Source organism: Chelonia mydas, chromosome 2 (genome assembly GCF_015237465.2).
Source record: "Chelonia mydas isolate rCheMyd1 chromosome 2, rCheMyd1.pri.v2, whole genome shotgun sequence".
Lineage (NCBI taxonomy): Eukaryota > Metazoa > Chordata > Testudines > Cheloniidae > Chelonia > Chelonia mydas.
This window is the reverse complement of record NC_057850.1, coordinates 173516989-173530319: the sequence shown is the minus strand read 5'-3', so window position 1 is coordinate 173530319 and position 13331 is coordinate 173516989. Positions and strand designations below refer to the sequence as shown.

At 43.9% G+C, this 13331-nt stretch overlaps 1 protein-coding gene across 5 annotated transcripts in view; it reads left to right on the top strand.

Moving 5' to 3' along the window:
- Positions 1 to 4224: 4224 nt before the first annotated feature.
- Positions 4225 to 13331, top strand: part of GPR141 (G protein-coupled receptor 141) — a 40155-nt gene continuing 31048 nt past the window's right edge. For 3 of the 5 annotated variants that reach the window (XM_037890046.2, XM_037890045.2, XM_037890044.2), the window contains exon 1: positions 4226 to 4425. The gene's annotated coding sequence lies outside the window, so the exon portion shown is untranslated. Of the gene's footprint in view, positions 4426 to 10437; positions 11749 to 13331 lie in introns of those variants that run through there. The other 2 variants (XM_037890048.2, XM_037890047.2) reach the window with 2 other exon arrangements.

The window sequence follows — 13331 nt, the reverse complement described above, 5'->3', positions numbered from 1 at the left end:
TGTATCCCACAGTGCAGTGTTGTGGGAAGGAAGAGCTGATCGCTGTGCATCTTGGGATTCTCTCCGAGTTCTCCCACAGTCCCCTCAGCTGCTGAGAGCAGCATTATGAGTAGCTCTGTGAGCTCTCCGTGCTGAGGAATGGCAAAACAGCGCAGCAGTTTGGCCCCCTCCCCGTGCAGCAGCTGCTGTGTTCCTAGTGCTGGGCAGAACAGGAGCATGCCAATGATTTGCTCTTTGTTTGTTCCCCAAATGGAGCAGCACACAGATACTTCCTGCTTTGAAAGGGGAGGGGCGCATGCCTGCAGGGCAGCAGAGATCAAAACACTCAGCAGAGCAATCAGGGCAGGGCATTGTGGGATACTGGTGGAAGACAGTTCAGTTGACAAAACAATCAACAGTGTCTACATTGGCTCTTTGTCGACAATAAAGAGAGGGGAAAAGACAAAAGTCTCTCGTGGGGTGGAAGTTTTTTGTCGCCAAAACTGGGCGTTTTTCGTGACAAAAGTCCCATTGTAGGGTGTACGCTCTTGCTGGTTTGTCGCCAAAAGGCAGTTTTTGGTGACAAAACTTGGTAGTGTAGACAAGGCCTAAGAAGCAATACTTCCCCTCTCGCAAGCACTGAGTCTGTGTACAACAAAATAAGAGGAACAATGTGGGTGAGATAATCTCTTTTGTTGGGCCAACTTTTGTTGGGGAGAGAGACAAGCTTGCAAGCTACCCAGAGCTCTTCCTCAGGCCTGGGACAGGTCCTCAGCGTTTCACTGCTAACTACAAGGTGGAACAGATAGTTCAGCCTAAGTAGTCAGCACATATTCTAAAGGGACACGTATTCCAGGCACGACCCGTAAACACTCCCATGGTCAAAAAGGGAGGTTAGTGGGTTAAAGATTGTTGTTGCCAACTAACCCTCTTTTTGTCTTCAGACTACAGGGGCGTTAACACCTTTCACTCATACAATAAGGATAACAACATTTCATTACCCCTGCATTGACATACTGGAGTGATTTGTAATTCAAACCAGCCAACATTGATCATTTTGGCAAAGCAGCTCCATCATGCTGATCACTCAGGCAAAGTAGACATATCTAAGCAAACATAATCTGCTTCAGTAGTCTTTTCCCCTCCATGCATTCCTAGATGTCAGGGGAGAGCTCATTCAGACCCTGCTTACAGTAGAAAAAAACTTTTCTTTTTAAAAAAAAATGAGGAAACTAAAACTTTTGCACACACACTTATCAGTTCATCTTCATTGTCCTGCTCTCCTGTAGTTTCACACAGACAGGACAGGAAATACAGAACAAGAACAAGATAGCTGAAGGGTATACTGGTAAACAATTCTGTTTTAAAGATAGCTTTTGATACAAATGTTGTGGTTGGGGCTGTGCTCTTTAAATAGTTTTGTGGCTCTTAACTTTAACTGATGATACACAGGTTGCAATCTATTAGAACATGTGATCTTTTAACCAGTGTGCAGATACTTCTGCTTCTAGTGAGAGCAAACATTCAGAATTTGCCATAAAAGTAATGTAGAACATTCCTGACATCACAGTCAAGAATATTGCAAACAGTTCCAAGTCAGAGAAGTCTGATTCCAAGGCTCCTCTCTCTCAGCTCTCCTTCCTTTACTTCTCCAAGCAGCCAAAGTGTTTAATACTCAATATACATTCAGAGACAGTTTATGTATTTTCAACTTTAAGTAAATATTTAGTGAGGTCATTAGCTTTCACAAGTTCAGATGAGAAGTTTAATATTGTGACTGGTTATGGCACAAGAATGGGAATCAGGCGACCAGAGTTCTAATCCTGGCTTTTTTTCCACATTTGCTATGTAACGCTGAACAAATCCTCTAAATGCACTGTGTCTGAGTTTCCTTATCTGTAAAATGGGGATAATAGTACATCACAGAGTTATTAAGAGGAATTCATCTGTGCTTTCAAAGAACTTTAGCTCCTCAGATGGATATCAGGGGATGTAAGCAAAATAATAAAGTATTATTGTTATCGTTTGGAAAGTATGATTGTGCCATTTGAGGATTAAAGTGATTGTAAGTTTTAAATCCAGGATGATTACAATTTTATAGAAAAGGTTTCAGAACCAAAACCTACCAGTAATTGGAGGAATAATTTTCTTATTAAATTAAAAAAAAAAACAACTGTCTAGTCATCATAGGAGCATTCATATTTTTTGTCATTATTGCTCTTTATCTTGTAAGATCTTTACACTGGACTAGAACAAAGAATTAAGTGACCTTTCTGGTTTCTCTAGTTTTAAAAAATATATATCCTCATAATTTTGTGGAAAATGAATATTCTTGTTTTGCATATGCCTTTGAAAATATCATCACCTTTTATTATTCATATTACTTACTACTTTTGGGTATAGATAGCACTTATCTGCAGCTCTAAAAGTACTTTACAACAGATAGGTATTTTACCTATTTTACATATGTGTAAAATAAGGGAAAAGCAAAGTGATCGTCCCATAGTGATACAGTCTTTTCTGGTATAGTAGGGAACAGAACAAGTCATCTGAAACCATTCTATGGCATTCACTCTTAATGCTACTCCTTCTCTCTCTTCCTTGTAAACTGGTTAAAGAAAATGTGAAGGATTCAACTTCTTCAACCTGGTCTAATATTATAAAATAAACTGCCATAAGATACCATAGAAACAGGGATAATTCAAGTGTTGCCCTTTTGCTCTGTTTAGTAACTGGATAATGAGCTGTAATAAGAACATGTCTGTCTGTATATTAAATTAAACACTATACTAAAGAATATAATATGGATAATATAGTCCGAAGAGTTAAAATATTTAAGAATAATCACATGGTTGCATCTGCTGAACTGACCTATGGGGCAGTTAACATAAGTGAAATAATGATAGCCATAATGTAAAATTATATATTCCAAATGTTACCATGTGCAGTGCAGCAACATACTTTAAACAAGCAGAGGAAGTGGAGTAATATTTCTATATTTCTTGCCAGATTACAATAGCTAACCCTAAACTATACAAAAAGGCTGTTAGACTAACATGTGCTCACCATAAGAACTGGACAAACTTGACTGTGTTCATGCCCTTCCTGTGGGCACTTCCTGTGGCTATTCTAGCAAATGGGTTTACTGGCAGGAGGATTCACAGAAAAAGCACATTTTATACAAATATTGGAGAGTTCTTGGAGAAGGAATTATAACAACTCTCTAGCTCACCCCCAGAAGTCCCCATCGTGACAGGGGCTCCTTTAGCACTCTGCAATACACAGGGATTTGAAGGCATTCTGTTGCGTCTCTATACAACAATAAGAATAAGAGGAAACTGCATGGACATAGATGGGTTCCAAATAACTGTGTTTATTAACTATATCTAAACATACAAGGCCTAGCTACATTTATATACTGGCACTCAGGGTTCTGGTGGATTCTCCAGTAGAAGAGAGGGAGGCACATATGAGGACTCAAAGAGAGAGAGGCACTCACCAGAGAAGAGGCACTGCAGGGTTTAAGTTTTGCAAAAGACCTTGCACAGGTCAGTTAGATCCCCGAGTGACTTGTATACACCATGCTTATTGGTAACCGCACAACCTCTGGGATGTGTGGACTCTAATCCTAATTACAAAAATGTTTTCTTTCTATATAATCTTATGTATATGAGACTATGTGTGGCAACTGAAAATATTTTACAAAAGGATTCCTTTGATAAGTTTTATTTGTACGAGCCTGAAGCAACAGAATGAGCCAAATCCCCAAATTCTCTTTACCATACTCATATGAGTAATAACACAGAATTTAAATTCCACTGACTTCAAATCCCCCTTAATTTACTTATGGCAGCAGTCCCATTCAAATCAGACACAGATGATAAAAAAAAGCAAATTCAACTTTACACCACTTTACGCATATTGACTCTGACAAAAACCAAAGACCAACAGGAGTCCTGATGAGCTGTTTAACCAGGACCACAGAATGAAGAACAGCCACAAGCGATACACTAAGCTCAGATCTCACTCAAGCACTGAATCAAATTTTGAATGCTGGCTTGCACCCCAAGCTACAGATCAGAACTTGTTCACTCTCTCACATGCATACTTTCACACACAATTTTTTCCCCTTTCTATTACTTTGAATTCCTTTTTATGCAGGTGCAACTGTTTTCAAACAGTTGTCTTTTATAATAATTGGAAATATTTAATGTATGTTAAAATATAATAAGACACTTAGAAATTTTACATCAGGTCACTGGATCAGGCACAGAGTGAGTTTGTCAGACATCCGTTTGTGGTTTAGTGGTTGTTCGTGACGTTTCAGGAACCATAAACATTTGGTCTCAGTTCTTCAGTAGTAGCTGTTTGTACAGTGCTGAATTCCCAATAAACTCTGTGATTATCCTGATAAATATCTGCATTCTTCTTCATAATGAATGTGAGGTAAGCACTTTTAATTGTATTTAACAGTGATACTGAAGTTAGGATCTCGTTCTCAGGAACAAGAACACAGAGCAACTGAGCTGACCTCTTAGACTCAAAAGAGAACGCTTCAGCTTTGAACTGAATTTACTAGATCCTGCCAGGAGATAAAACTTAAAAAAAAAAAAGCTATCAGGAAAATCTTTAGGATAAAGCTTAGAAAAAGTCACATTTTTACTTAGGCTGCAGTAACTGAGGTGAATATTGTGCTCTGTGAAGTTTATGTAAGATAAGTACAATAATGTTAAAAATGTTTACTTAGTGGTCAGGGATGCATGTACAGGAATGCTGACCTGCTTGTATCATAGCGTCTACTGTGACCCAAAGGGTGCTGGAACAATGTGTATGGTGGGGGTGCTCAGAGCCATTGAACTAAACTGTAAACTCTGTATATGATGGAAACTGCTTCACGCCACAGGCTGCTGCTGCACTCCCAGCACCCCTGGTTCCAGCACCTGTGCTGTGACCACCAAAACCTCTTAATGCCAATTGGCAAGGTGGTTACAGGAATATCCTGATTCTGATGTATACATTCCGGTTCACCAAAGAATATCATGCAAGGTCTTAAATTAAAAGCTGGTGTCACACTAGTCATCCATACCATTGTGAAATGTATGTACAGACACTATGTAAGGAGCTATGTATATGTATGGAAAACATGTCCTTAGAGTCTGTATCAAGGTATTAGTCACCAGCAAAGGTAAAAAACAGGTTTTCTCTTAGACAAAAAATGTTTTTCTCTCTGTCAGGATGTAAATTAAGCATTGTAAGCTAACACAATGGATGTTTATTTACATATGAAGTCAAATGTTAATGAAGAGATGTGAAAGCAACATGAAAAGAACACACAGGAAAAAGCAAGCCATGGGGGGTTATCCTGTTTATGAGTAAAGACAATGGGCGCTTTGGGGTTATTTCTAGAAGGCAAGGAAGACACCCAGGCGCCCTTCGCCAAGGAAGAAAACAAGGGCTTTTGCATTCATGAAGGTGGGGGTCTCATTCTGTCTTGGCTGAAAATGCTGAAGAGAACTTTAGGTGACAGAAAACTTCTTTAGACATGAGGTTAACATTAGTTTAGTCTCTAGAATGTGTGTTATTATTTTGTTTTACATGTAGCCATTTGTTTCCAATATTCTTTCTCACGGTTCCTTGAATCTCTGATCATAAATATGTTCTTGTTTTCCCCATAAATATATCTGAGTGCTGTAGAGTTAAGCAAAGTGCTAGTCCTAAATTGAATCTTGCAGTCTGGTGCGTGCTGTTCCCTTGGGAATAGCAGACCTGGTAATTCTGGGAGTGTTCAGTAGATAGGGGGCTGGATTTGCACGGAAGGCTCAGAGTATTCAGGGGTTGATGTGTGCCTCTCGCTACCTACATAGAATGTGTGAGGCCTGCAGAGGCCTGGGAGACAGTGCTTGTATTGCCAGACACTGTTGGTTTCAGGGAGCTGACCCACAGCAAGCACAGATAATACTCCTTCATGCTAAGGGCAGATAGTGGTGAGATGACTCACAACCCTAGGTACCCCTGGGGAGCATCACATCTACACCTGAGAAATCCTTTCTAGCATTTAATACACATTTCTGGAAAGAGAATGCAAAACAGAAACATTAACATTATGAGTGGAGCTGGTGACTGGTCTCATCCTAACGATGGATGAAGAGCAAATATCCAACTACCCAAAACCTGAGTGCCACTGCCACCCCATATGCCACATCATACTGTCACTTAGTTTAGGGGAACTCTCAAACAGGGGGCCCAGGGCAAACTGCCTATATTGCCCCCACTATTCCCCCGCCACTGACTGTAGTCATGTCTTTGCTGATAATTACTTATGTTTCTGCAACTAAGGAGTCTAGCTAGATTCTCAAATATTATTGTATGATTGTCTTTCAACAGGAGCCAAGCTGGCTTGTTTTCATTTCATTTCAAGGTAGAAGGTTGTAGCTTTCTTTCTGTTGTGAACCTCACCAGTATAATTCAGGCCTTTGTCACCTCGAAACTAGACTTTTGTATTTAGGACTACCCCTTAAAGCTAGTGAAGAATATGTCAGTCTCCTTGCTAAGAGACGATTCTTGCCACAAGCATATTTAAGCAGTGCTCAAAGTTCTGTACTGGCTGCCAGTAGTTTGTGGATAGTTTAAAGGTGTTGGTTCTGACATTTAAAGCCCCAAATGGCTCAACACCTTTCCACCTGAGAGACTGTCTCTTTCCCTGGGATATTTTGCCACAATTAAGATCTGCAGAGGCACTTGAGCCAGAGCGCCCTCATGAAAAGCCAGGGAACAAAGAGGATATTCTCAATGAGGGCTCCTTTCCTTTGAAATATACAGCTGCCCCTTGGTCCAAAATAGCCCGGATCTGCTGATGTTCGGGGCATGCTCCAAGGCACATCTTTTTAAGAGGGCTGCTGAAGATGCACATGTTGTTCACGATTAACGTGTAGGGAAGTGGGAACATGTAGGGAAGTGGCTGTTTATTTTGCTTTGTCTTGCTGCACGGTTATTTAGTATGATCATGTGCTGCAGGGGGGCTGTTTATTTTGCTGTACTGACGTGATGCTTTCTTGGAGTACCTAGTACTGTGAGTCACCTTGTTACCCCCCGCCTACCAGCATGAAGGGGACTTTCTTGTGGTTGCTGTGAGGCAGCATCCTACGACAATCAGCCTCACTGCGGCTCAAGCATTCTCCGCAGAACTCTGCCAGCCCTTCCTTTGCCTGGAAGGGAGCACAAGGTATACCCCATCCCAAAGTCCCTCTGGCAGTGTTCCTTGCAGGGTCCAGCCCCCGTCACTGGACACACAGAAATAACCAGGTTCACTGTCCCCAAAGGGAACAGTATACACATCAGCTTATTTGGTTCAACTGAGGATTCATACTTGGCTCAATACCATAGCACTGAGATGCATTTATAATAAAAACAAGGATAAGTTTATTAACAAAGAACAGAGATTCAAAGATTCAGATAAGTATTGAGTAAACATATTGGAAACAGAATGGTTACACAGAAAACAAAACCTAAACCACAATCCTAGGTCCACACTTATTAATGGCTACCTTTCCTATTTAATAAAGCAGATTTTCTCCCAAGGATTCAGTCTTTGCCAGAGCTGCTGGTTTCCAGTCAGACCAGGATCCAAGTTTTCGTGAATACCCTATGCCCTTCAAGGGTGTTTCCTCAGTAAATGGATATCAAAATGGACTTTTGTTCCTCTTTATATTTCCCCAAACTCATTGCTTTGACCCCAGTGACAGCATGACGTCCTGTGTTTCCCTTCCTGGTGTGCTCTTCCAAGATGTCTTCATATCCACATGTTGACTTGAAATGAAAATGTAGCTCCAGTTGTGTCTGGCTTAAAATATTTAATCTACATATGAACCTAGGCAGATGTATGAATATACAATCCTTTGTCTGTCAAAACCAGATTTTCACCTCTGCTGGGGAATAATACCTTGATACAAACTATAAGGACATATTTTCAGCATATAGACATAACTTTTAAAATATAATCAGTACATACATTTCATAACAGTGTAAATGACCATCATAATCCTGGCTTTCATTTAAGATCTCACATGAAATTCTTTATACATAAATACTATCACAGCAATGTGTTACGTGTAGTGAATTTGTCAGGTCTGGTAGAAGTTGCTGTTACTGAACAGGCCTTTTGCCAGCTGGCATTGAGGCATTCTTAGGGTCACAACTGAATTACTATATTTTAAAATAAATTGTCAGAGACTCTCATAAAAGTGCCTCTTGTCAGAAAGAAAAATATAAACAGATGAAATACTTGGAATTCTAAAGTGACATCGGTTACTCAGTCTGGGAAACTTCTTGTTCTTTCATTTGCCATCAATAAGGTCATATAAAATACAAGAAAATATTAATTAAGAATGAGGATCTTGCTGGAAACAAGTCTTCCTTGGGGAAAACAAACAAAAAAAAAATCAATCCATTGTTGGATTTTAGCTCAGCAGCTAAGACTATTTTGGGGCTGTACGAGGGGTGTCAGTATTGCAATCGTCATTCTTCAGAAGGAATATCTGAGACAGGGAATTAATTGGGAGGGAATGAAGAGATTGACATTGTCAAGAGATGGTTTCTTGAGCATGGATCTGAAAAATCACTTCTTTAAGAAAAGCTGGCATTATGCCCTTCTGTAGGGAAGTATTGTATTCTCTCTGCTAGCTATCAACTGCCATGAACAGCAGGGATTTAACTCATGCGGCAGCATGAACATCTCTTTCTGTCAGTGCTACTAGCTGAAGATGAAGCAGAGAAGATGTTCCAGTGCTCCACCCTTAGCCTCAGACCAGGGCCGGCTCTACCATTTTTACTGCCCCAGGCAGACAGAAGCTGCTGCCGAATTGCCGCCGTGGCAGCCTGCAGAGTAAAGTTGCCGCTGAATTGCCACCGCGGCAGCCTGAGGAAAGAAGCTGCCGCCGAATTGCCGCTGCCACGGAAAGACGAGACACCGCCCTGATGGCACACGGACTGCCGCCCCTTTCACAGTGCCGCCCCAAGCACCTGCTTGGAATGCTGGTGCCTGGAGCCGGCCCTGCCTCAGACACAACTTTGCAACGACAGATGCAGACAGCTAAGTCTGAATCAGAGCAATCTTACCTACAAAATAATGTGAAAGTTCCTGAAAGGGTGTAACAGTTGACACTGTCATCGGATGCAAATAACATGATTTCATCAAGTTGTTTAACACCCAGTAGAGCTCCCACAGTTCAAACATGAATTCAAGATGGAAATGATTTCCCATCATGTTAAGTGCTGGATAAGGAACGATGTAGGCAGGGCCGGTGCAACGATATTTTACGCCCTAGACGAAACTTTTACCTTGCGCCCCCCGCACATTGTTTTATTGTGGGAAAATTTTAATGAGCCTTTATAGACTCCAGGGGTCAGCCCTTCCCAGAGCTGCTTCCCAGACCAGGTTTCCCTCTTCCCGCCCCCTGAGTTTAATATAGACAATGAAATCTCTCCCCCGCGCCGCACCGAATCAAATTAAGAAAAAAAATCTGGGTTTGAGCTAATCTCGCCGGCTCCCTCAGGGGCTGGGGCCACAGGACCAGGGAGCATGTGCTTCTGGGCTGGGCTGGGGCTAGTCCCAGCTTGGGGAGACTCACAGCATTAGTGTCTCCTCAGAGCTCACAGACACCTCAGAAGGGGAGGTGCAGGCAATGCCCCTACCTCCAGCTGAGCAGAGACCAAGGAACCTGCTCCCAGTGCCTTCCCTAGCGAGCCCCCACCCTGTGCCCAGCCTGGGGCTGCCACGCTCTCCCAATCCCACCAGAGTTACCTGCAGGGGAGGGGCTCTGTCCCAGGGCCGGTGCAAGGATATTTTACGACCTAGACTAAACTTTTACCTTGCGCCCCCCGCACACTGTTTTATTGTGGGGCAAATTTTAACGAGCCTTTATAAACTCCAGGGGTCAGCCATGCCCAGGGCTGCTTTCCAGACCAGGTTTCCCCCTTCCCGCCCCCTGAGTTTTCCTGGAGGGTGCACAGCCCCCCTGCGAGCCCTTTCCACCCCACCCAACCCCGGTGGCCCCTCACCCCGAGTTTACTTACTGGCTTTGCCTGGCTTGGGCCGCTGCAGCAGCTTTTGCACCGTGCCGACGTTTTTTGCTTTTACCGCCAGCATTAGCTTTTGGTTTTTGCCCATGGCGAGCAGCTAGGTGTGGCGGAAGCGGGCTGCCCTTAGAGACCGAGCATTTCCCAGCCACGGCGCGAGGCCCCGAGCCTGCTTCGGAAGGGGCAGCGGTGGCGGCTTACACGCCCAGGAGCCGCAGAGCCCGAGTGAGGCGAGGGAAGAGCCGGGGGGCGCACAGGGGCCAGGGCCCACGATGCATTTGCTGCAGGAGCCCCTGGGGGCGGGGGGTGGGCGCGCCGGGCCACATCCCAGGCAGGAGGGGCGGGGGGCGCGCCTGTTTTTTGCTAGCAGCACCGCCACCTTTGCAGGGCTGCTGCCCCTCTGCACCGCGCCGGCTTTTTTATGGCTGGGGCTTGCCCCCGGGCAAGCACGAGGCTTCGGTTTTTTGGTGCCTTTGGAAGCCAGCTTTTTTTTGCTGAGCCAGGCAGCGGGGCTGGCCGCCTGGGAAGCCCCAATGCAGCAGGGGCCACTTGGCACCCCGGACAGGGGCAGGGAGGCCGGGACCAGCCCCCTGGGCAGGGCACCGATTTATGGTGCCCCCAAATTTTGGTGCCCTAGGCACCCGCCTAGTTGGCCTAGTGGTTGCACCGGCCCTGCTTTGTCCTTCTCCCGCTGTGCCACTCCACTGGCATATTCGGTCCCTATCCCTGGCAGCCGGGCCCAGGAGGGGAGTGGGAGTGAGACACATCTCACCTCGGCTGAAGGTGGCTGCTCTGGGTCACTGTCTCTGTGCAGCGCAGCAGCTTCTTGAGAGAGAGCCCAGCCAGGGTGGCAGCAGTGGCCCACCCTTTCTGCTCTCCGCCCAGGCTGGCTGCCAGGGACAGGGGCCAAGCAAGCCGGAAACGTCCTGGGGGTGAGAGGGAGCTCTGGCTCGCTAGGCCTCTGTCCCTGGCAGCCAGGCCTGAGTGGAGGGGGCGGGCTGCCGCCTCCTTCCCAGCCAGGTTCTCGCAGGCAGCTGCAGCACTGCACGGAGCAGCGACCTGGAGCGGCTGGCATGAGACGGGGCTGGTCCCACCCCCTCCACTCCCTGCCAGGGACAGGGGCCAAGCATGCTGGCGGGCAGGCGCAGCAGGCGAAGGACAGAGTCCCTCTCCCTCTCCCAGCAGGCCAAGCAGATATCTGGAGGTGTACTTGAGCCCACATGCCCTCCCTAGCTGTCACCTATAAGCAACAACCCTTAGCAACTAGGTGCTCAGACAGGAACATAAAGCTTTATGCCCGATGATATCAAATCAGCAGTCTGCTGCTGGTCACCTGACCCTGCTGAGTTGCAGCGGTAGTCTCCGGTGGTGGGATGTTAGCTGCAGTACCCAGAACTGAGGTAGCACAGTGGTGCAGAGGGTGAGGCTCTCATTTAGCAACCCCCTAGGCCGGGTTTCATGATTGTAGTGCCTGCTACTAAGGTCTTAAATGTAGTGCTTCTCATATCAGACACAGTATGCTGCCAATCCGGCTTCAGCATGAGGAGGCTGGGGAATTAACACCCTCCTGGACTGGTCCACTTGTAAGCTCCCCAGGGTGAAGGCTGAAAAAAAAGGAAGGACAAGAATCCAGGCTTCGATTCCTAAAATGTTCCTGCTGCCGCAAAAATGCACACGGATTTCTAAGAAAGGCTGGTAATGAGATTATTGTTAAAGCAATTAGTTTCACAGTTTTGCAAATGCTCACATTAAGGCGCTTAATGTAACATGCACACACAGATACTTACCATTAGCCTGGAATAGAAATCTCAGAGTTTATCATTTTCCTGCAACACACACCGTGTCAGGCCAAACAATTTGTCTGTAATGGAGCAGTCAGATACTTACAGTGCCTTGTTTAATTATGCATTCTTTAGCTTCTCTAATTAGGAAAGGCTACTGCACACCACTGTACTTTTAAAATACAACACAGAGCTATTCCTGTGCTGTAACTCCCCTGAAAGAGGTACAAGGAGGAAACCTTTCATCCATGCCCCTGTTTATCCCAAATGCTTTCCCTACTGTAGTGATATAATAGTGTATTTAATATTTATTAATGTTGAAGTAGGAAAGAATCTTCCGTATCTATTCTGTTTACCAATGGTATTTCTACAAGGCTATTCCCATGGTATTTTTAATACTGATACTTGAGTGTAATGGAGATAGATCAGGGGGATTGATACAGCAGACTTTATTATATTATGCTTCATATATATTATGTTTTTGCAGCATGAAAGAGATGTTTACTACTAAAATTAAAATTTGCTGCCCATCTTATAGCCATTGTATTCACCTCTCTAAACAGACAGCAAAGGAAAAAAAATGTGGGAATAAGAGCATGAGAGCAGTGGTTTCAATAACAGTTTTGATAGACAATAGTGTGAGACCTGCTATTTTGACAGAACTTTTTCTTCTTTTGAAAGAAACTTCTTCAAAATATGATACCTGCTGTGGCATGCAGGTAATGATGAACCCACATGTATTTGAAACAAATGTTAGGGTGGATACCATCTTTCTGAAAACACAAGTGCTTTATTTTCTTGAAATGGCTTGTAAGATAGAAGTGAGTCTATTCTCTGCAATCTAATCTCACCTTTAAGATGGGAGCAAGTGTCTTTCCCTGTCAATCACTCTTCCCTCAAGGATTTTTATCATGCTGCTGTGAACAAGTTCTGATAACAAGTGAATGGTTGTACTGGATTTTTGATGAAAAGCACGTCTATTGAAAATCTAGTGGTATGTGACAGATGTGAACCAGCAAAAACCTGCAGGAAGAGATAAAATTAAGCAGGTGATATATTGCTGGAAGTGTGCCGTTATTAAAAATAAATAACAGCCTTTCTGAAAATATCAGCGTCTAGATTGGTGTTTGAGTTGGCATTTTGTGTAAATTGTTCTGGATGCTTCAAATGCTCTCAGTAATAAGTGACTGAGGGCAAAGCAGAATGTCAGTTGAGAATGTCAATAGAGACAGGAAACGTTAGGGTGGTTGTTAGAGTCAGAGCTGTTATTTTTATAGATTTGTGAATTTAAAAAATTTCATTGTTCATTGGAAAGGAGAAGCACAATGGATTGTGATGTGTTTTAGTGGGTAACCATCTACAGTATTGCCCTTATGAAAGTTCTGGTATAGGGAACAGCTACCATGAAACTTTATGTGGGTGTTTTTGGTACTTCATTCTTTAACAAAAAATTGTGAGTGACTTTCGTGCTTGTGTAAGTGAGGCATTACCAACACT